Source organism: Rhinatrema bivittatum, chromosome 17 (genome assembly GCF_901001135.1).
Source record: "Rhinatrema bivittatum chromosome 17, aRhiBiv1.1, whole genome shotgun sequence".
Taxonomy (NCBI): domain Eukaryota; kingdom Metazoa; phylum Chordata; class Amphibia; order Gymnophiona; family Rhinatrematidae; genus Rhinatrema; species Rhinatrema bivittatum.
In genome coordinates this window covers 3,456,715-3,480,725 of record NC_042631.1, presented here as the reverse complement: position 1 = coordinate 3,480,725, position 24,011 = coordinate 3,456,715, and the positions used below count along the sequence as shown (strand labels likewise).

Here is a 24,011-nt window from a genome sequence, read left to right as displayed (position 1 = left end):
AAAGCCTAACTTTAAACCAAAAACTGCAGAACAGTGCATACACAATTATTTTGGGGTTTCCAGAGCTTTAAGAGATTTTCACCACTTAAAACTAAACATTTTTGCAAAAATTACACTTTTCTCTGTGCATTTTTTTAAAAATATAAATTTTGCATTATTTTGGCTGTAGGCAAGAATTTATAGAAAAGCCCTTTATAACTTGTTAAAGCTTGTGCAAATATCGATATGGGACTCCGATCTGACACAAAGACAGTAGCTCTAAAGTAGAGACATTTTGGTTTTAAGAAGGCAGTAATAGATGGTCTAGATGGGACCCATGGAAGACCACACGTGGCCTTTCAGCCAACTGAGTTGAAAGCTACAACAGAAAGTTATTTTCTTATGAAATTCTTTCACCATAGATATTTCAATATCCTCTGAGACCGCAGTAAGAATAATCCAGCAGGTCTCGAAGGTTGCCTTGACCAGACTGTAAATAGGGACTGCCCACTCTGGGGGTAGTTCCATACCTACCCCCATTTGTGCAGTGGATGTTGGAAGCTTTTTTACCTGCAGATTTTATACTAATTTTCAGAGGAAAAGCACACTTGTACTTTCCTTTTGAATATTATCGCACAAAAGGTAACCGCACACATTTATACCTGCTAAGCTGTGGGTGGTTTTTCCAAGAAATATTGTGTGTATACTTTGGAAAAAGCAAAATTATGCAGGAAAGTGCAAACGTGCCCTTGCTCCAGGAATGCACAGAAGCCCTACCTATCTACATATGGGGTGATGAGTGTTTAGAAAGCACTGATTTAACTATGGCATTTGCTTTTAAAAGTTACCCTGTCTGTATCTTGTTACAGAACGGCGTACATCTGCTATGCATTTTACAAATTATAATATAAAAATATATGGATGGAGGTCTTAGATCTGAAGGACAGGTCCTAGAGATTTTGTTTGCATACTTTAGCTAACAGCAAAAAAGATTTAGAACGGCTGAAACATCTCAGTCCATTGTACTTCACTCCTAGCACCAAGGTAAAATGTATTTAGGCCAGGTCATTTGATTTTAGTATTTATATAAACCAGTTGTATAAAATTGGATATCTGATGGCCCGACTACAAACCTGATAAATAATTTGTACTCATTAGCCTGAACTTCTGAGATCAACTGGTTTTGGATGGGTTGGATCTGAATCCAATTTATTTGATATTGTGGTTAAGTTCTATAAATAGATATTTGATTACTTGCCTTTTATGGCCAAGCCTGTCACCAATAGCAATCTTATTCTCTGATTTATAGTGTGGTCATATTTGGGATAGTCAGACATAATTTATATACCACTGGGCCATATGTTTCCAGTTCTGAACCTTTGGCCTTAAAGCACAGTTTTCAAAGATATTAAAATGATAAGCTTGGTCTGGGTAATGGATCCCTCAGGTTCACGTTGTACAAGAGAACACAGGTTTCTATCATTTTTTAGGAATTGAACCAGTGATCTTCTGGTAGGAGGTTCTCAGGAGCCCTTTGTTTTATTGGTGCTCAAAAAATTACAAAATAATTAAACAATCTAAACTGATCAGAACAAAGAAAACATAACATCACAATATATTTGCAAAGATATCTCAGGAAAATCTACTTCATTTCTGGTCTACATCTCTTCCTGTCATTCTAGTCCCTGGTCCAACCGCAAACTGCACTGTAAACATTGTAACCAAGACTAAAATGACAGTATATGCAGTGATCACACCTGCATAATGAGATTTATCAATCTGTAGACTTTTTCATTCAAATAAAAGCAAAATATGATGGACTCTCACATCCTCTGCTATGCAGTTATCCATAGTGCCCTCTCTATAAAAAAAGAGGAAAACCTCTGAGAAACAGGAGATGGAAGGGAAGGTTAAAGAGCTTAAGAGACAGCCGAGGGGAAATATCATAGAAAGGCTATAAATTCATGAGTGGAGTGGAATGGGCAAATGCAAATCAGTTGTTTTGTTCTTTCAAAAACTACAAAGACTAGGGTATCCCCTGTAAGTAAAGCAGAATTGGCAAGAGTCCATGATGAGAAACTGATAGTAAATAAGAGAATGGAACCGGCAGGAGAAGAGAGACTCAGCTGGGTCTGATGGAGGAATGGAGACCATTCACCATCACACCCAAGATTAACAGATTAGCAAAGATCACACCCAAGATTAACAGATTAGCAAAGATGTTGCTCAGTTGCCTTTGAATTTTATTGAATTCTGATAAGATTCGCCAGAACCCTCGGACATTCTGGGTCTGAATTAGATCCAGAGCTTCCCAGTGCACACTGTGTAAAATGGTTTCTTCCTTTCCCCAGCATTCAAATGGCAATGTGAGTGAATATCTGCATGTGTAGAATGTATTACTACACCAGGAATTTATGTTTGTAAAGATGAATAAGTAGCTCTGCGTTGAGGTCTTTACTAGTTAAGGGTCTAAAGACCAGCAAGAGGATAGAATTCCTGTCCTGTTGGTCACTCTGTGATTAAAGACCAACAAAAGAGTAATATATATATATATATATATATTAATCTATCACACAGTGATAAGATGCTGCATCACTGCTGCAAGCTTAATTGGATAAAAAAATATCCTTTGTTATAGAGGCATGGGACTATATCTATCTATAACAAAGGATATTTTTGTATCCAATTAAGCTTGCAGCAATGATGCAGCATCTTATCACTGGGTGATATATATCACAGAGTAACCAACAGGACTGGAATTGGACAGAAAGGATTGGACGTATTGGAATAGAGGGGAGTTAAAAAATAAAAAAAAATCACAACTAGGGGAAATCTCATCATGACACTTGAGTTTGCAACATCGTGCTTAATATTTTTAGGAATGTTACCTCTGCAGACACATGGAGCAACTAGGGCACTTGTGTATGCCCCCCCCAAAAAAAACACCTTACATTTTTGGGAACCGAAATATTTTGTTTGCCCATGGGCTTGAAGCAGCTGTCAGTAGCCTGGGCTGTAGAGGTACCTGAAGAAGAGCCTTGCACATTTTTTCCCATAGGTCTGCCTTATGCATTCTTACAAACCAGGAATAAGGTTAAACACTCTTGAGCCTTAACATGCAGCAAAGCACAAGAAACTGTTCCCTGGCACTCCTCGTCTTGCAGCTGTGTCTATCTCTGGGAGCAAGTGTCCATATTTATTTCTGGAATAAATATGGAGTATGACACGACCTGGCTGAAAACAGGAGCAACATCAACTTGATTTTGTTAAAGAGCCCATGACGTCTGAGTCTAAATATCTTTCATATTTACAGTCGCATCTTGTGTAAAACTCATGAACTTTCCATTTCATTAGGATTCATTTGGGGAAGAAATATTATTTACTCAATTACCCCCCAATGTCAAATGTTAAATCAGCTGTTGCATTTCATCATCTTCATCCTGTGCTAGCTCTCTTGGCGTTTCCCATGTTTCCAGATCTTGGCCATTTTTAATGTCACAGACTTTCTGCTTTTCTTTCTCTCTTCTGCCCTCCAATAATAAAAAATGTATGCAATCTCTTCCTTCTCTGAAGTTATCGTTTCTTCCACCATCTCAAACACCCTCTAACTAAATTTGCCACCAGGCTCCTAAATTTGTGATCAGCAAATCTCGTTTTCTTTTAGGCCAGGCCTTCCTTCTGCCAGGGCCCTTCCGCCTGCCATCATGCGTGTCTTTCTGGCTAAGCTTCAGAATTTAATTGAATGTATTTCCTTGATGATTTCTTACTATAAGTCTATTCTTAACTTCCATATCCTACCACTGAGAAGTAAACTTTTCTTTAGCTTTAAAATTTAAATCCCTCCTAAGAAATTTATAGCCCCAAAAGTATTTTTTGGCAAAAATTCTGTTTGACAAGCATTTTTCATCTTCTGTTATCCAACTACCGAGATGTTCATATTCTTTAATTTAGCCCAGTTTGTATTGGTATTATTTTTGATGATTTATTATAATTGTCTTTTTGGTATTCAAGCTTTTTAGTTCTTCTCAGGTGCCAGTAGTACTGTATTATGAGCTTATCAAATGCTTGTTAAGTTTATGAAATTGATGTTTATGCCTTCACAATGCAGTTTATCTTCATTTAATTATTATAGTTTGTTGTAGAACATTAAGTCAATGACATCTCAGCCCATGCCCGGATGGGTGTGGCTCAGAATTAGAGCACAGGAGATGAAGGTTCATTCAAAGGCAAGAGTCCTAGATTTCAGGAAAATGGAGGGGGAGTCATCGTTAACTGGATGGGATAATCCTAAGGGAAGCAGAAGAGAAGTGGGCAAAATTAAAGAGAAGATAAGCGCAATTATCTTTAGGAGGAAAAAGTGGTTGCTATGGTTTTCTAAAGAAATAGCTGAAAAAGTAAGGGAGAAAAGGTTCGCATTCATAAACTTCAAAAGATCGCAGAAAGAGGAAGACAGGAGGCAATATCTGGAAAAGCTAAGAGAAGTTGGGAAAGCAGTCAGGAATGCAAAAATTCAAATGGCATTCGAATGCAGATGCAGTAAAATGGAAGGGTGTCAAGACATTTTTAAATGTTAGTGATAGAAGGAAGTGCAAAAGTGGCATTGAGAGATTCAGAACTGAAAGATAAAAATATGCAGAGGCTCATGAGGAAAAAGCAAAATTGCTTAAATATTTCTGTTCGGTGTTCAGGAGCAAGATCACATAAAACAAACAAATAAGATTGAAAGCCAGGTAAACCTCAAATCGATTTTCAGAAAATTATATTGGTTAGGAGCTTAACTAAACTTAAAGTAGATAAGGTGATGGGGTTGAATGGTATTAAGGAAGTCCTGACAGCTCCACCAGCTGACCTTTTCAATCGGGAGTAGTTCTAGGGCAGATGTGGTTCTAAGTCAAACATGGGAGGAGGCTGGGAACTACAGGCCGGTTGGTCTGACCTCTGTGGTGAGCAAGTTAATGGATTTGCTACTAATACAGAGGCTAGAGCGCTTTCTAGAATCCTGTGGATTGCAAGATCCAAGGCAGCATGATTTTACCAGATGTCAAATCTGATCAATTTCTTTGACCGTCAGATAAAGGATAGAGCGCTAGATGTAGAGTACTTGGATTTCAGTTCCACATAAACGACTTATAAATAAACTGAGTGCCCTTGGTATGGGATCTAGAGTGACTGCCTAGGTGGGAGGCGACACAGGGTAGTGGTAAATGGAGTTTACTCTGAGGACGGGAAGCCTCAGGAATCAGTGGTGCACCAGCTCTTTTCAATATTTTCATGAGCAACATAGCAGAAGGCTCGTCAGGAAAGGTTTGCTTTTTTGCCAATGATACCAAAATCTGCAACAGGGTAAACCACCAGGAAGGTGTGGAAAACACGAGGAGAGATCTAGAGAAGCTCGAGGCATAGTCTAGGGATTTAAAGCTAAAAATGCAGATTAATGCATTTAGGTTACAAAAATCCAAGGGAGAGGGAAATTCTTCTAAGCACCAAAGAAGAATGCAGTGTCTGTGTCTTCATGTCTGAAGATCTTAAGGTGGCCAAATAGGTGGATAAAGTGACGGTGAAAGCCAGAAAGCTGCTTGGCTGCATAGGGAGAGGAATGGTCAGCAGAAAAAGGGAGGCGATATTGCCCCTGTATAGGTCCCTGGTGAGACTGTGTACAGTTCTGGAGACCCCACCTTCCAAATGCTTTAATAAATTATTGGAAACAATTTTGGGAGCTCTTTGGCAGTGTGAACGTTAGGGATGAACTTGTATAGAGTGATGTGTATTATACACCGCTTAGAACAGAGTCTGTAATTTGCGATTAATATTTGTTTTAATAAATAAAAGGATATAAAATCAGATGGAGTTGGTCCAGAGGGTGGCTACTAAAATGGTCAGTGGATTTTGGGACAGACTTAAGGATATAAACGAGAGATGTTTAAATATTTTAAAGGTTTCCATGCACAGGAGGTGAGCCTGTAGAATAGGGTTCCTGGCTGAGGAGTAATCCTAGGAAATATTTCTTTATAGAGAGGGCAGTGGATGCATGCAACAGCCTCCCAGGAGAGGTGGTGGCGACAATACTGCTATCTGAATGCAAGAAAGCCTGGGATAAATTACAGAGGATCTCCAAGGGAATAATGGGAAACGTAAAGCTAAATTAGTTTGGCAGACTAGATAGGCCATCCGGTCTTTTTCTGCCATCATATCGCTGCGGCCGGCTAATGCATTCAGTTATTGATGTAACTGCTTAATGCTAAGTGTTGCTATGACATCAAACATTCACTGCCTAGGGAAATAACTTTTATAGGTAAAACTGTGTTTTACACATAGACATGGCCTTTTATAAAATCACCCACTTGATATACAAGAAGACATACATGCAAACATGATAAATGCATGTAACTTTACCTGGATTGAGTGGAGCTGCTCCTGAGGGCAAGCTGGGGAGGGGGTTTGCACTTCTGCACCTACGTTTGAATTTTAAAAACTATGAGCATGGCTTTCAAACAACTCCAAATGGCCGCACATGCACGTGTATACGGGCGCACGGAGACCTAATATTAGTATTTTATAACCTGCACATAGCTGGCTCTCACATGTTACAAAATGCATGTTTCATTACGCACAAATCTCAGCAATGTATGCATTTTTTCTACCTGTTTTATAAACATAAGCGCATATAGAACTTGTCTGCGTAAAATCCTGATTTGTACATGAAAGTAGGAATATTTAAAAAAATGAATATGGAATTGAAATCACCCAGACCTCCCACCCAGCAACAGATGAATCTGATATCAATTGTGCTAGATAATTAGCAAGTGTAAAATTCTGCAAATAAGTTGTCTAATATATTCATGTAAATCTCTTATTAAACGGCATCTTCCACGAGTTCCTCTTAGCCCCGCCTCAGAACACCCCAGACCACCGCTGTTTTGCGCATGTAAATGTGCGCACAAAGTCAAAAATACGCATGCCCATTTATAAAATAACTTGCATCCAAGTATAATCCAAGTATAAATTGCATATATGCTAATTTTATGCGAGGAATTCCTTTGAAAATGTACTTGTATGTGTGTAAATTTTCAAGAAAAATGTCTGTGGACAATATAGCAGCTGTAACTTGTATGGGTAGAGTTGGTGGGATAATTTTCTAAACTGACTTATACATGTAGGTTTGTTTTGAAAATTGTTAACACTTGCATGCGTATTTGCAGACTATTTTATGCGCCAGGTTACAAAATGACCCCCACGAGGTGAAGTCTAAAACATTTTCAGCAGTACTTGTTATAATATGCACCGTTTCACAATGGTTTTCTTTTAGACAAAGGTTTTGTTCATAGCAATTATGAGTTAGAGGAATGGATTCCATAATTAACAAGCAGTGACCATAAACCTGGCCATCTAACAGACACCAGCTATGTATTCTTCTATCATATATAGGGAGGGCAATTAAAAGCAGTGTTTTACCTGCAGACCTGGGGTTTTATAAAACATCCTGCTTGATAAGCAAGTAAAAAGGTATGTGCAGAGCCTGTATACCAGAGAGGCATTCCTAAGAACATGCCATACTGGATCAGACCACGAGTCCATCAAGCCCAGCATCCTGTTTCCAACAGTGGACACGAGTACCTGGCACGTACACACACAGTAAATAAATCCCATGCTACTAATTCTGGAAATAAGCAGTGACTATTTCCTAAGTCAACTTGACTATTAGCAGTTTATGGACTTTTCCTCCAGGAACATGTCCAAACCTTTTTTTTTTAAACCCAGCTACACCAACTACCTTAACCACATCCTCTGGCAATGAATTCCAGAGCTTAATTGTGTGTTGAGTGCAAAATAATTTTCTCCAATTTGTTTTAAACGAGCTACTTGCTAACTTCCTGGAGTGCCCCCTAGTCCTTCTATTATTCAAAAGTGTAAATAACCGATTCACATCTACCCGTTCTAGACCTCTCATGATCTTAAAGACCTCTATCATATCCCCCCTCAGCCGTCTCTTCTCCAAGCTGAATAGCCCTAACCTCTTCAGCCTTTCCTCATATGGGAGCCGTTCCATCCCCTTTATACATAATATGTGGGGCTGTATATCTTTATTTATTGTAAATAATCATTAAATAAATTGTTATGAAGTACTATATAAGGTGGGACAAAATCCAGAGGTCCCTTTTACCTTCAGACTTGGCAGATGCCCTTTTCCTTTGAAGTTTGCCACGGGTTCCTGCAGCTCAGTTTCCCTGCGCATTATTTTCCAATCTCACTCATAAAACATGCCCCAGGCGTGCCTCCCTTTAACGGGACTAAAAGGCGGCCATGTGCGCTTTCAGCCATACTGAGGGAGTGAATTTTCAAAATAGCTTGGAAAATTGTCCCGAAAAGTTTTGTAGGCACCGGCTGAGATTCAGGATACAGTGATAAAAGCACCCAGAGAGTGCACGGTCTGAGCTGCTTTCATAAATGGGAGGAAAGCATCAGTATATCTGGCCCTTAGTGCTTAAGGACATCACAAAGGTACTTTGACAATGACAGCTCTGACGCAGCAGCATGGATTTCTAGGGGGTGCACAAAAAACATTTATTGTTTGCTTATGTTTCAGTTTCATGTCATTTCTTTCATTTTAGCACGTCTAGAGTTTTACAACTTGTACGTTTAAGATATTTTGCAGACAGCGCATGCTAAAGCAATACTTGCTTCCATGTCTGTGTTTTAGATGAGAAACAATAGAAAACGGTATAAGGTTTAGCTGCGGTTTTTAGTATGGAGATAAGGTATAAATAGAGTCTGTAGTTATCGTTAGATTAAGATTGGAGGGAAAGATTCCCAGCTCATGGGATACTATCAGCAGTCTGCTCTCTCATTCTCCTGTTGCTCCAGTCCTTTTTCAGATTTACCTCAGGACACATTTCCCAACCTCCCATCTCATTGGCCTCCAAATTTCTCACTAACTTTTACTGACTCCCAACTCTTATCATCCTTTATGGGATTTTCCAGTGCTCTACCACCAAATTCTTTCGATTCTCATTAAAACCCGCATGGACTTCAAAATCTGTACTCTCACTACACAGCTTGGCTCCTGTTTTCTCATCCGTATAGCAGAGTTTGTGAACCTCTCCCTTCATCTGCTCCTACATCTCATTAGCTCCCCCTCAGTTTGCTCACTGAATTTCTGTTAGGCCTTCATTCTTGAACCATGTTCATTTAAAAGCCACATTTAGAAATGGGCTTCTCAAACAGTCATGTACATGGCTATCAAACTGAGAAGTCATTTCTGACATTTGAATTAATCACATCCCATTCATGTGATGTAATTGGAGGCACTCTCACCATTATAAAACTGTGTCCAGAGTTCATATATTTCATAGGAGCTATTAAAAATAACTTTTTCTACTGTACACAGGGTCCACATTACTACTTTAGAAATATTGCACATTTCAGGAGTAGATCATTTCTTGTAATCTGAGGAATTCAATGCCATAGACCTAAAACGTGATTGAGATTCTATTTTAGAGGAAGGGGTATATTACAATTTTTGGAATTAATGTGTACATGTAGGATAATTAGTGCAGCTAGTTCCTGATAAACTCTCTGTGGGCTTTGGGCATAGAAAGCCTAAAAAGAAAGCTGGGACACTCTGCATCTCTTCCGTTTGTTCACAGTGTGGCACAAGATGCAATGTTTTGTACTATAGAGGGTCAGCACAGGCACAGGTTGCTCTGATCACACAGAACGAGAAACACTCCTTGCAGGAACTGTGTCCAGGAGACCTGAATTCTCTGGGGAAAAGGTAAATATAAGTACTATTTAACTTTATGTATATTAATATCAACTCTGGCACTGTGAAAGGGAGAATAAGGGCAGTGTATGGTTGGTGAGAATCAGGAAGGTCTGTTGAAATGAAAAGCAATGGATTTTCTGTAATTATACAAAATATTGTGGTTGCCTTGCTAGTCCACTTGAATATGTAGAAGTAAGGGTCAACAAGCAAGCTGTAGGTGAAACCTCTTTCTATTGGAATCACAATACATTTCTTGAAAGCTAGTCCTAGATAAATTAACTTAGTCCAATAAAAAAGTATCACCTGCAACTTGTTTGTTCTGCATTACACAGAAACTGGAAGGAATTCGGGAAAAGTGTAAGTTTAAAAAGTGAAAATGCTGGGAGGTCCACATTCTTCCTTCAGAAGCAATAAGAAAAGCGAGGGATGCTTACTGATGTTTTTGCATTTAAATGGGGAAACATACAAAGTGCTATCCATGTCTAAACATGGGAGGAAACGTCAGATCTCTTATTTACTAGGCGTTAAAAGATGCTGTGTGAAAAAAATGTTCCAGGCAAAGTGCACAGGAGAAAGTACTGTCAGAGCCAAAACTGCCAGCTTGGCACCACCAAATCTTCTGTTTTCGAAAGCATTAGACAGTGCAGATAAATCGAAATCTGTTTCATTTCTCCAAACCTTCTACTAAGATGTGAGATGAAAAGAAACATGGAACGGTTTTTACCAGCTTCATTCAGAATCTGGGCTTAGGCTATCACCAGTCCCCCAGTGAAAAAGTTCAAATTGCTAAGTAAGAGATAGTGATGTGGTTGAATTATAACGAGTTTTCACTGGTCCATTACAAATTATGAACCAAACAGAAATCCAGTGCCTGTGGTAGGAGCTGGAGAGAGCCACACTGATCTTCACCTGAGGCTGGCAGACACACACACACACACACACGAAGAGAACTCAAATAGCGGTAAAGTTCTGGACCGCGAGAAGAATCCCCGTCTGCTTCTGTTGTGCAGAGCGCTCACCCCTCTGGGGTCCTGCTACTAACTGGCAGCTCCTGCAGCAGGGAAATGAGGGGGAGGGGTGATGGCCAAATAAATATTAAGCAGTTAGGCCCAGTATGGACTTGCATTTTCTTTCATGATGTTAATGAGATGTAAATCAATTTTCCGTAAAATGGCACAAAGGTCCCTTTTTTTGTAGGAATCGTTTACTGTAACATGAATGTACTTGGGGCATATTCATACTTATTTACCGGACATGCTAACTACATCTAGAATATATCTGGGTAAGTGACACTTAGGATTCGGGGTGTAGGACAGGGAATGCAAACAGTCCTAATTTAATTAAGAGTTTCCTGAGAGAGTGCACAAAGCTTCCAAAAAAATACTAAAGTACAATGTGCATTCTAGGATCTCAACAAATCCATACAATGTTTGTGGCATCAGCGAGAAGCATTTCTTTTCAAATCAGAGTAAAGAGGGAGGAAAATTTGTCCAATCAAATTCTCAGACAAGTGTTGCAAAAACCTGCACGCCAGCATTTAATCTCTTGTGCGTTTTACAGGGAAAGTTCCTGTTAGAAAGGGAGGTAAAGTTAGACTTATTACTCCTTATTAAGGATGAAAATACGGAAAATGACATTCCAGAGGGAAAGATCTGACTCCCCTGCTCTGCAGTCAAACATACTGTTTTCTAATAAAAAGGATTCATATAAATCATTTCCTCTCGAGATACAATTCAGGAAACAAACAGGACAGTGATGATGAACAGGACCGTTTTTTCATATCAGAAATATAGAAAGAATGGGCTGATCAGTTCAGTTATTGATGTTGCTAGGATTTAAACTAAAAAGGTATTAATAAAGAATATAAAGATCATATTTAAAAATCTTTTTATCTAGAAAACCACATTAAAGATACTTTCTGTCAGCTTCAACATTTTATTTATATATTGCTCAGTGAGCTGAGAAGAAAAGTAAAGCCCTGCGCTAGAAAAGAGAATAATTAACATTACAATCAAGGCAGACTGAAAGCAGGAATCGAGAGTAATCTGAAGGTACAGTCTTATTCTCTGTAGAAAGTAAAAGTACTTAGTGAAACACGAAAGCAAAAAGTCTAAATAGGGACAACAAATGCATTTTTATGTTATTTTCATTTATAGATGTCTCTCTCTTGCTTGCATGGGCTCTCGGAAGAATGAAGGCTTAAAATTTACTTCTTATAATCCTACATAATTAAAAAAAAAATAAAATAAAATAATAAATCTCACCAGAAAATGCACTTAAGGTTAGTTCAAAGTTGATAATGCGACAGTTTTTAAAGGAACAAAAAATGAATCTGCTGTTGTCTTCACCATCATATCAGCTTCTTTCCAAAGTTCAGAGAGTTACTTAGGAGTAATTATGCTGAATGCTACTCTGTTAGGAACAAAGGTGCTGAGCAGAGACCTCAGTGCCTGGATTTTCTGACCTTCGTTAAAAATAAGAGAGATGCTGCTTTGCTCCAATAAAAAAAGCTAAGTATTTATTTATTTGCAGGTCAATATATTCCTGCAAGTGAATGCTAAGATTTTACCACTTGTGTTAAGCCTAATAGAAATTTGGCCTGGAAAAATATTTAACATTCCAAAGTCTTACATGAAAAAAATCCCCAAAATTCATGTTAAAGATTATTGTGGTGCTAGTACTATATGCAAATTGGTATCTGTGTGTAAGACATTTTTATTAGCTCTACCAAACAAATTTAGTTTAAGATCGGCTTAAAATTATTAATTAGGAAATGCTAAGATTTAAAAGGATGATAATGTTATGCATACAAAAAGTCTTGCTATCATATCACTTATATAAATTTGGGTGGGGGCAGCAGCTCAGGATAGGGTAAGACAGAACCAGGCCATCTTGCAGAAGGACAGTAGGATTCATTACATGGAGACTGCTCAGATGCACCTGCGAAAAAGTTCCAAGCTCCATCCGAGTTAAAATGCATTTCTAAACTTGTTTGTGCTGCATATCATGTGTTGGAAACAATTGCAGAAAATTGCAAATACAGATTACATTGTTTTCAAAACATTAAGAAAGAGGAGAAAACATAACTAAAATGTTATTTTTTTTAATAAGTTTTGTTTGCTGACAATGTAAAAACGGATTAAAAAAAAAGTCACAAAGAAAAGCAGTCTCATGATGTAATCTTGAAAACAATGATGATGGATTTGTTTGAAATGAGCTGCATGTGATCAGCGTTTTTTGGGTGTAACTGGGATGTGAATTAATAGGGAAAATGTTGGTCGTACTTTCTCAGTTGTGCATTCCTCTGCTAAAACTTTGGCAAACTGGCTGAAAGGATGGGAAATGAGGTGACAAAAAGTAAGGTTTTTAGGGGCATCTTTTGCTAATTTTTTGACTGCATGTTTCTGCATTGTTGCTCGCAGCTGTAGGTTCCTAATAAATTCTAGATGTACCTCTCAGTAAAATAGCTAGAAAAACTTGTTAAAGCAGATTGTGTCATTTAAAGACAGAAGACTTCCTCTTGATAAATGTGTAATATTTCAGAGGAGGGGGGCTGTTCATTTTTTACCCTTCCATAAGTCATGTTTGACCGAATATATAATTGTCTAAAGCAGTCGTCTTGGTTTTGCTTCAGATTGATCTTTAAATTTGTTATGGAAAATGAATTAATAAGTTTATTATAGAGAGGAAAAATACAAAATAAATCCTGGTTTCAATTAGATGGAACGTAGAAACCCTGTTACAGGGTTTAGAGTTTTCTGAATAAACGTGAAGCAGAGAACATTTTTTTCCTGTACTGTTTGCTCTCAGTTTTCCTTCTGGTAGCGAGATAATTTTCTAGATTGTTTTAATGGTATTTATTAAGAGAATGAGCTAAACATCTCTTGAAGACTAAATTGCTGTCTATCTTATAAGAAAAAGAGGTAAAAATTACAGAATTCAGCTTGTTGTATAATAATTAAACACATGTGTGCTGCCTGGTAGAATGAATTTTGATCTAGTTACATGTGAGATTTTTATGTTTGTTTTAATTTGATTAGAAGAATGTATTATTTTTGCAATGCAAAAATAAATAATCCTCAGTTTATACAAGGAGCTATTTTGCACATGCTGTTACTAATTTATGATAGAAAAGAACAGAATTAAATAATAGCAGAAAACCCCTCCCCCCTTTGAAATAATATCCATATTTTTATTTACTAAATGTAAAGGATAAATGAAAACATTATAAATATCTGCAGGTTAGAGCTGCAAGGCTTGTGATGGTGAAGCATTAATAATACTATAGTGCTCTAAAATGATCAGGGATTTTTGCACAAATCAAAACTAGAGGAACCATAAATATCTATCTTTTCTATGTAAACGGCTTGGCCCTGGCATGTTCTGTTAATGATGGAAGATAATATATTTTTCATAGTGTAAAGTTGGCTGAGGCCAGTTAAAGAGTTAACAGAAAGTCAGAGCTGGGGAGCATGGGTGTTGCAGGCGCAAAGAATCATGGGAGTTGTGGTAAAATTCCCTCTGTCTGCCTGGTTTCCTGTAATGGCTGCCTGCAGGAAGGTAATCTTTGTTCTTTTTTTTTTTGCTCTATATAGAGAGAAAAAAACCAACTATTTTCTGCATAGAAAAATGGAAAAATTAGGCCTAAATATGTAATGTCTCAGGCTATCACTGTGCTTTCAGGGGCTGGAAAACTGTTGTGATGGAGTCTGGCAGACACATAGAGGGAATTCTTTTAAGTGGAAGCTGGCATGTTTCTTGCACGATGTTCATAGCATGGTTAAAAATACTAGGGGGAAGGGGGGGAGAACCTGTTTGCCATAGCTGGTTAAAATATCACTTTATTAATACCCCGGTATGTTTTAGTGGAAAGGCAGTAACACTGCAGCTATGTGGTTTTCAGTAGCGGGCTGTGATGATGTTCAGGTGCACTGTGTGTCATGATGGCAGTGGTTATTCATCCATACAATAAGATCCAAAAATAGACCACAGAAAGAGACTGTAAAAGGGTCTCAAGATGCTGGGCTTCTGAATTTCCCAGAAATTGTCAGCACTGGAGCTGCATTGTCTATAAATAACTCAGTGGTAACAATCAGGAACAAAAAAAATCGGAAGGGTGTAAGTTTGTTACATTCAAGACATAACTGGGCAGCTGATATAAGAGGCATTTTAGATTGTGTGTATTTTGTGCTGGGTTATACAATTGTCATTTTAGTGGCTTTCAGTTTGAAGTCATGCATATGTAATTTATAGTCTGCTGAGACAAATAGGGGCCAAAGGTGTACTTTTCAATGGACAGAGCAAAACAGCAGGTTTTTTTTAAACTATGGTCAGATTTTGTGGGGTTTTTGTGTTAAGGTTAAATTATCTATTTATCTTTCTATAAATTCTGATACCTTTTATTACCAAACTGTAGTCAAATATTCCCTGCTTGCAATAAAACAAGAAAAAATAGAGACAATTATCAAAGAGCTGTGTGCATAAGGATTAGCATCTATACATGTACGCAGTCTGTACTTGCGTAATCACAAAAGTATTCACATACTTTAGGTTTTGCGCGCACATATAAAAAGGGGCGGTCTAAGGATATTCTGGGGAGGGGCCAACATACACCTTGATTTGGCAGCTTTCTTGCATAATTTCACAAATACTAATTATCTTGCATATTTCTTTATTGAGTACTGTTGGCTGGGTGGGAGGTCTGGGGGGAACTCAGGATGGTCTCGATGACCTGGAGGGGGACTGGGCAAACTGGTGAAGGAATTGGTAAACTGGTTAATTTCAATTACGTGCGCATGTTTTAAAATATGCCGATTTATGCCCATATATATATATTTTTTTTTTTAATGTAGGTAGGAAAAATGTGTGTGTTCAATGCATTGCGTAAAGTTTAGATTGCGAGCCCACGGGGGACAGGGAAATACTTACAGTACTTGACTGTAATCCACTTTGAATTGCCTGAAAAAACCAGATCAAAGTAAATATATATTTGCCCATAAGCATAGATTTGCATGGTTTGAGGGAGTCTATAGGAAACTCCCTCAGACCAGGGACCAGGCACAGCTGCCTCGGCCAGGCTTCCTTAAGAACTAGACCCACAAGGGATCCTGGGTGAAGGGAAGAGCCCCTCACCATGTACAAGAAGCCGGGGCCTAGAAGGATTAGAGAGGTCCTGGGGAGCAGACAGGAGCCCATTCTAGGCAAATATCTATGTGCTACTTGAACTTAAGGTGACCTGCACTTGTTTGAATTTTCTTGCATTGTAAATAAATTGCACATTAAAGAAAACAGCCAAAGTCTGCTTTACTATTCCTTCTGGCTGTTTCCCAAGCCGCTATCACCAAGATACCACACATGGGTTATAAAATACTATCTTAGATCTACGCATGGCTATGTGAGTGCATATATGCTGCCGCTTGTAATTATTTGAGTTTATGTATTTAAAACTTTGATGCCTTCAGTCAGGATTTTCTGATTGGTGAAATGTATTGATGCTTGGAACCTCAGAAGGGTTGCTATGTTTCTAATATATTCTGTATTTTGAGAGACAAGATAAATAGCTCAATATGAAATGCAAATCTACCAGTAACATATTACTAGCTGACAACCACTGAAAGGGAGACCCCAGCATTCTCTCCCACCTCTGAAGTGTTTCTCCTTTCCCATCTACCCGCCCTGCTGCTTCCCTTCCTCTCGTTTCAGCATCTTCCTCTCGTTTCAGCATCTTGCCTCTAGCCCACGCAAAAACATCTCTCAGCTTGCGCAAGCACGCTGACCATCGTCAATGGTCCTAATAGACTCCACCAAGGCTAAGCATATTATATATAAAAGTGTCATGTTCAAATTCAGCTGGCCATATTTTGAGAGCAAATGACGAAATTCCTACTTATCTGATAATTTCCTTTCCTCTAAGGAGAGCAGGCTAATCCATACTAGTGGGTTTCGCACCTCTACCAGCAGATGGCGATGAAGTAAAAGCTGCCGACCCAGACCTATAGCCCCGCTCAGAAATCAGCCTGCCAGTACTCTCTGGAAAAGCCAAACTGGTTATGCAAAAACAATTAGTAGACAGCCAGTCATGTTGTTTCCCAATCGGGAACACAGAGCTCAGTCAAAGGCATTAACATTCACTAATCTCAGGAGCTGGTTATGTCACTTACCAGTTCTTCAATGAGCGAACAGAATAACTGCGGGCATTGCAGGCAAGAAGGGACGAGCTAAAAGCAAATAGGCAGCGGAGGGCGGGTTGTGGATTAGCCTGCCCTCCTTAGAGGAAAGGAAATTATCAGGAAAGTAATAATTTCTCCTTCCGCTACTCCTGAACAGGGCGGGAGACTGCCCGCAGTGCAGACAACACCGCATGCGCAAAGTCTGCGCCTTTCGGAGGCCGAACGTCCAAGCGGTGCACATCATCTCCTCTAGCAAGCAGCAGAATGTTTCAAAACAAAAACACGCAGACAAGAAGCGTCGCCCAAAACCTCATCTTCATCCAGGAAGCCTGGTGTGGCTCAGAACTTGAAGCTGCCGTCTGTACAGTTTGTGCCTCGCTTCATGGGTCCATTCCCCAATGAGTGACAAATGGGTCCCATGGCTCACAAGCATCCTCACAGATCCAAGGCTCTCTGGTGAACCCTGTGGTCCTCTCTTGGCCAGGCAGATCACCCCCTCTGGAACATCAAACTTGCCACCGAAGACCATGTTCAGATTTGAGGTCCTGGAGATTTTGGATTCTCGAAAGGTCCGAAACCAGTTCCAGAAAAAGGATGGACCCGAGGAAAAGTCATGGCAGCCAACTCAGATCGGACTTCCACAGTGGATTCCCCAGGAAGCTACAAGAGCCCAAGCCAGAAGCCTTGGGTCTGGGGGCTCACAGGATGGCTCCATGAGCTGCCGCACTCACCCCTTCTGCTGCACGACACTGCTAAGCGCCACCCGTTGGCAATGGCAGAACACCACTGTCACCACCAATCCGGCCAGGCTGCGGGCGCACGCACACACACACGTGTGCACATAGTATGGGCCCAGTGGCGGGAATCCCCGAGCAGCGCCTCCAGGTGACGACAGTCTCCTGGCTTATATAAGTGAAGGCCTCGCAGCCGCCCCTCCCCTCTGTAATGTTTCTTGACTTGCAGTATGGGTTGCTTCAAGTTCCTGATTCCTGCCCCGTCCCTCCAGCCTTGCCTTGTCCTGCCGTCTTGTCCAGTGTCTTTGCCTCTTCTTAGACCGATCTTGACCTCTTACCTGCACCTGATCATGAGTGGCTGCCACTTGCCTCAACCTTGGTCTGTCTCAGCTCCCTGCCCTGACCTCAGCAGGCCATTGGACTCCATCTCTAGCCATCGCCTTAGGGACCCGCCTAAGACTTGCCAGCTACCAACCTGCGGGAGGAGATAGCTGGCATAGGTGAAACTCCAGTCTGTCCCGCTACAGGGCACATTTGCCAACTGTTGGCGTAGACCTCGTAGGTTCACTTACGAGACTGCGTCAACTGTGCTGCAGCACAAAGGCCTCACATCCACACCACCTTTCCCAGCTTTTATCTGAATGTGGCTTAGGCAGTGAAGGAGATGCAGATAAGTTATAGATGATCAGATCAAAACTTTAACTGTTCCTCCAGCCATATGCCAGAAAGCCTTAAAAAGACCACTCAAGGAAATGTGTGTTAAAGGGTCTTAGCCAGTAGCCGTGTAACATCTTCTGACAAACAGCCAAGCGCCATGGAATATAAACATTACGAGTGGCCCCTGGGAACCTCGCCACCTCATTGAGGATGTGCATGTGTTCATTAACACAACCCGTGCATTCAGAGAGAGTGGAAAAGCTTGTGATTGTGGTACAACTCTCCCCCCTCACAGGGTGGAATGAGAGCCACATGTGTGCCCCACCCAAAACATTAGGGAACTATGCAACAGCATAGAAATCTGTTTTCAAAGTTTGCAGCTCTTGCTTCTATGAGGGGAAACCTGATGTGATCACGAATATGGAATTGCAAGACTTAGAGCACATGGTGCAAGGAGCTAAGAAGCCTTGTTTGTGACATGCCCCTCCCCCGATAGTTGCATGGAAGGAGCCAGAAGCCGGGAAATGTAAGGCGCTCAAGCATTTAACCAAATGTGGAATGGTGTGGGACCTTAGCTGCGACATGTGATGGCCCGAGAGCTCAACCACTACCTCCTGATCGTCTGCTCCTCAGAAAGGCCAAGCAATGTGGTATGAGCACAAAGTAGCCACAGCTGCCAGGCCTGGTAACACCTCCATGTTGAGAAACCCTCCACCTCCTGCCCCAGTTCCCCCATCCACCTCCTGCTGTGGATGTCTGCCCCTTCCCCCGGCTCCATGCCTCTGCCAGTGGGGCCACAAGCAACTATAGTAGCCAAACAATTTGCCAGGAGCTGCTAGGAAAGTATTTTGGCAGGTGAGCCAGGAACACATTTTGATTTTTGTGCGATGTTGCTCGTCTTTACCCAAATAACTTCTGAGTTGTGGTTATTTTTCCCTAAAATCGGCGATATTTCAAGTGTTAATGCGGGATATTATACTGTGGAACATGGAAAACCACCCTCAACAGTATAAGTTGCTTCTGTTTAGTTAAACATTAGCGAAAAAAGATTTTAACATGCGATACGATAATTTACTGCAGGATGTAAAAAAAAAAAGTACTGAACGTTGGGCATTGGTTTTCTGGCTTAGTGACTGCGCTCCTAAGGCTGTAAGTGCTGCTCCATGCAGGTCACCCCACCGTTTCTCTACCATCCCAGTGAGATGAGCACACGTAACACCACACTCAGCCATGTCTTTAGAACAGTCCCAATACGTAAACCCCCACAAGACAGAATGCAAAATGAATTAGTATCACAGCTAATAAGATACCAGAGCTAGATCTGTATCCAAAACCATCTCCTTCTACTTACCATTCAAGGACTGGTCAGCTTTCATCCAAACAGGAATTCAGTGGGCCTTACAACTTAGGGCAGATTAGCACAAATGAGGAATGCCTGAAAATTGCTGATGCAGGAAGACTGCATATTTCCTAGAACTTTTCTGATAGGTCACCCCAATATGTCTGCGAAACAGTCCACCTACTCATCACTGTGCTAATAGGTAAAGAGCTGTTTTACATAATTTTGCATCTCATTACCTCATTAACAAGTTTTTTTCTGCGTAAAGACGCAAAACCCAAAGCATGCATGTTAAAAGTACTTAGCACACAAATTCCTAGCTTACATGCACTGACTGCGTTTTACACACACACACACACACACACACACACACTTGTGTTTGCAAATGTAAGGACCATATACATTGATACACTGGACTCTAGGAACGCTAGTGCAGGAAGTTGTAAGGAGGCCGAGATTAAAACAGGAAATTTTCCTGCAATCTATTTGTGGAAAGTGTGACCCTCTATGATGTTACTGTGGCACCTTGTAAGGTTTACTAAAATGTCCCAATTTACCACAGCAGTTTTTAAAATTAATTCTGTTCCCTTTACTAAGTGGGTTTGAATAATGCCAAGCACTGTTTACCAGGAGTTGATGTGGTCTCTCTCTCTTTCAGGTTTTCGGACCCATCTCAGCGAGCAGACTGTGGGGGTTCTTTGTCCAAGAAAGGAGCACCAGCAACTCTGTCCGAGGGCCCTGCGATTCCAACTGCAACCAAAGGAGACACGGGCCTAAAATGTTAGCAAACTGAGCCATTGAGGAAGCCTCAATAAATTCCCATGTAATGTTTTCCTTTTCTTTCTGGACTTCCTGGTTTTGAAAAACAAGTATTTCTGAAAATATCAGGCGCCACTGCCTTTTATCTTCATGACCAAAGCATATTCTAAAGTAATGCACAGCAGGAAAGGGGTCAAACATGCACAAGAAATACGGATGAGCACAAAGTCAAATCATGTGGCATAGATCAAAGAAATACAGTAACTTTCTGTGGTATCCAGCACAGCAGTCTCACTGCCCAGGTAATTACCCCTTCTGCTCACCTTCTGGCCGCTGCTTCCTGTTGGCACCACATGGCTCTCAGTGATAGCGGCATCAGGGTGCCATGAAAAGGTTTGGGATGCTGTGCTGAGCTGGCACCTTAGATTTGTTAGGCCCTGGTATAATAAGATGATACTAATAATATTTTGGCATTTATAGAGAGCTCTAAACAAGGGCACCTTACAACTAATTAAGGTAAAACGAGTCCTCGGCTTACAGTGTAAATGGGCAACTGAGGCAGCGGGACGTGAGGTGATGATCCACAGATCTCCTGCTATAACCCATGGGTGGTGAGATACTGTAGCAAGGGCTTTATTCACCAGCGTTAACACACTTCCACATCTACAGTTGTGAAAATGGTGTTATTACTTGCACAATATAGGACTTTAAGTGCTAGTGGTGTTGAAAGGTTCAGAAAAAACAAACAAACCCAAAAAAATGAGATACAGTGGTGACTAATCAGCTGGACATGTTGCACATTACATTTTCAGGGGATCGTCCATGTTCCATGACCACTTTACAGAGTTTGAACAAGAACACTCTTTTCATAAAAACCATTGACTCTGCTTCTATTAATATTCCCAAAATGCAAAAAGTCAAAATTAACACTCGAGGACTCTGGGATGCTCAGCAACAATGCTGTGTACTGCTGTGCAGAAATCCTGGACCCAGCCGGGACTGGGGATGTTGCAGAACAGCGTTTGAAGTCCATTGGAGGTGGGGGAGAGGCCAGGGAAGGCACCCACTGGCAGTGCACTGGATTCCAGAGGGGGCCGCAGTCTGTGACCACTGCCGTGGCTTATCCAGGTGCATTTATAACCATAGGGGGGAAACATTCTGGGAACCTGCAAACGAAGCTTCCTGCTGCCTCAGCCCGAGGAAGGAAAATTCAGATTGAGATGGAGGAAACGGCCAGGCCAGAGAAAGAATAAGTAAAACGAAGTTCTAGAACAGTCCAGGGGGTTTCATGCCAAGAAAATGCACCAGCACAGATGGAGCAGGAACGATATCCCACGTACGTACATGCAGGTCAGCGACGCGTCACCGATTCTGGCAAGGAGCACGGAGGCTCTGTAGGGTCCTTTGTTTTCAGTTTAAACTGATTTTCACCCATAAATTCATGGATTTTTCTAAAAGTGACTTTCGGTTTAAACTGATATTTACCCTAATATCAGGCAGATTAAAAAAAACTGTTCCAGCGCTGCAGATGCGGTGTTTCAAGGCCACAATAGACCAAAGCCCGTGCTGAGTTTCCCTCCACCCGTGAAAGCACTCACCCCCTCCAGTGCCACCCATGCCCCGCCTCCCGCCCAAAGTGCCTGCTGTCCGGTGCCGTGAATGCATTTCAAGCAGGCCCTGCCCTCCAGAACCACTTCCCGGGAGGCTTCGTGGCCCTGCATAAAAGCAGAAGTGCAGCGTTGCAGAGCGAGAGCCTCGGTGAGGGAGAGAAGACGCCTGAAACCACCACCGGGAGGGACGGAGAAAGAGGGCCGGTGACCAGAAGGATAAAGACGCTTCAAGCTAAAGCAGAAGATGTTTGAAACAGTGTTATAAAGAGCAGATAGGATTCTCTGGGAGAAAAAGAGAAAGGAAAATATCAGACAAAGTAAAATGAGATGAGCAAGGAAGTCATAAAAATAAATTGGTGAAACATAAGTGACAGAAAGCACCAGTTTCCCTGGTTCTAGCCAAGTCCATTCAGGTTGGGCATGATGGGAGTCACTTCCTCTTTAGAGGTCACTTATACCAGAACGCTGCTGACGTCACACGGAGGAGGCTCGAGAGCTACAGAAACATAAGAGCTTGTCATGATGCTCAGTGCACAGGGTAGCCAGGCATCCCTCCCTACCTATAAAAAGGCAGTTGTGTGTTGTATTCGAGTGATGCTTGCTTGACTTAGTGCTGCCATATGTGGCTTACATGTAACGTGGAGGGAGGGACAGTACGGGCAGAGCATGTATAGCAGAGTTGCTTACCTGTAACAACTGTTCTCCAAGGACAGCAGGAGGTTAGTCCTCACACATGGGCGACATCATCAGATGGAGCCCCGATGCGGAAAACTTATGTCAAGCTTTCTAGAACTTGGACTAGGTATGCCCTATACCACGCATCCACGCGGAGTCTCTCTTCAGTCTCATAACATAGAATTACGATTAAAATAAAAACATAGGAGACACCCAACTCTGCAGGGCGGCGGGCAGGTTTAGTGAGGACTAACATCCTGCTGTCCTTGGAGAACACCTGTTACAGGTAAGCAACTCTGCTTTCTATGAGGACAAGCAGGATGGCGGTCCTCACACATGGATGAATCCCTAGCTACAGGCTGCTCCCCAACAAAACAGGGGACCAACAGACACCTAACCAGCTGATAACGGGCACGAGGGGGAGACAGCCTGAACCCAAACAACGGGCCCTAGACAGGAGAGTTGGGTTCTACACAACAAAAAGCTTCCAAAGGACAGAATGGCCAAAACTAAACTATTGTTGCATTAGCCATCCCTATTCAGACAATAATGAGATGTGAATGTGCGGAAAGAACTTCACTGGTTCTAAGTTACACTGGGCCACTGGTTCACAAAGAACCGCAGCCTGCCCCTGACCGGAGGGTCCATCATCTTGGGTACAGGCAAGTGGCTTACACTCCTTATGACCCACTCAAATCCCTGTCCCTAGAGCTGACTGAGTCGCCAGCTGGTGCTTTGGGGCTCTCTGCTGCCTGGGACGGCTGCGGGAACCCTGATGGCATTGACGGAAGTGAGGAGGCAGAAAGAGTTCTTTAGCCCCAGTCTTGATGGCTTCCTGGATGAGGAGGATGGATCCAGAGTACTGGCAGAGTCTCATGGTGGTCCCACAGCATCCCTCACCCCATCTCAGAAGAGATTCTCTCTAGTACACAGTACGTCAGCGAGTCGTTCCTTTACCTCTGGTTGGAGATCCAAGGCCTGCAACCATGCCATTCTGCGGGCGCCGATTTCCACTGCAGAGACTCTTGATGCCATCTCAAAAACATCATAGGTCGCATGGACTTCATGTTCTCTGCACTCCAGGCCCTTTTGCACCAGCAATATGAGGATGTCTTGCTGCTGTTGAAGCAGCTGCTCAGTCACCTCCTGCACCTGCTTCCAGATGTCTCGCAAGTGGCTCATGTAGATCTGGTAAGCAGCGAAGCGGATAATAAGCATGGCACCTTGGAACACCTTCCTCCCAAGAGCGTCCATCGCTCTGCGGCAATGAGGAATGGGTCTGAGATGTGACCACGACAGACTGGTGAGGCAACTGAAGCTTATCGA

The 24,011-nt window shown here is 41.5% G+C and overlaps 2 long non-coding RNA genes across 7 annotated transcripts in view; one reads left to right on the top strand and one right to left on the bottom strand.

The window, feature by feature from the left end:
• LOC115079525 overlaps positions 1-24,011 on the bottom strand; it is a 79,317-nt gene that overhangs the window by 47,774 nt on the left and 7,532 nt on the right. For 5 of the 6 annotated variants that reach the window (XR_003853308.1, XR_003853307.1, XR_003853311.1 and 2 more), the window contains exon 3: positions 20,269-20,391. This is a non-coding gene — a long non-coding RNA (uncharacterized LOC115079525). Of the gene's footprint in view, positions 1-6,372; positions 6,432-20,268; positions 20,392-24,011 lie in introns of all 6 variants that reach the window. The other variant, XR_003853309.1, reaches the window with a different exon arrangement.
• LOC115079524 lies at positions 14,225-20,472 on the top strand. Its single transcript, XR_003853305.1, has 2 exons — positions 14,225-14,302; positions 20,300-20,472. It is a non-coding gene; the product is annotated as an uncharacterized LOC115079524 (long non-coding RNA).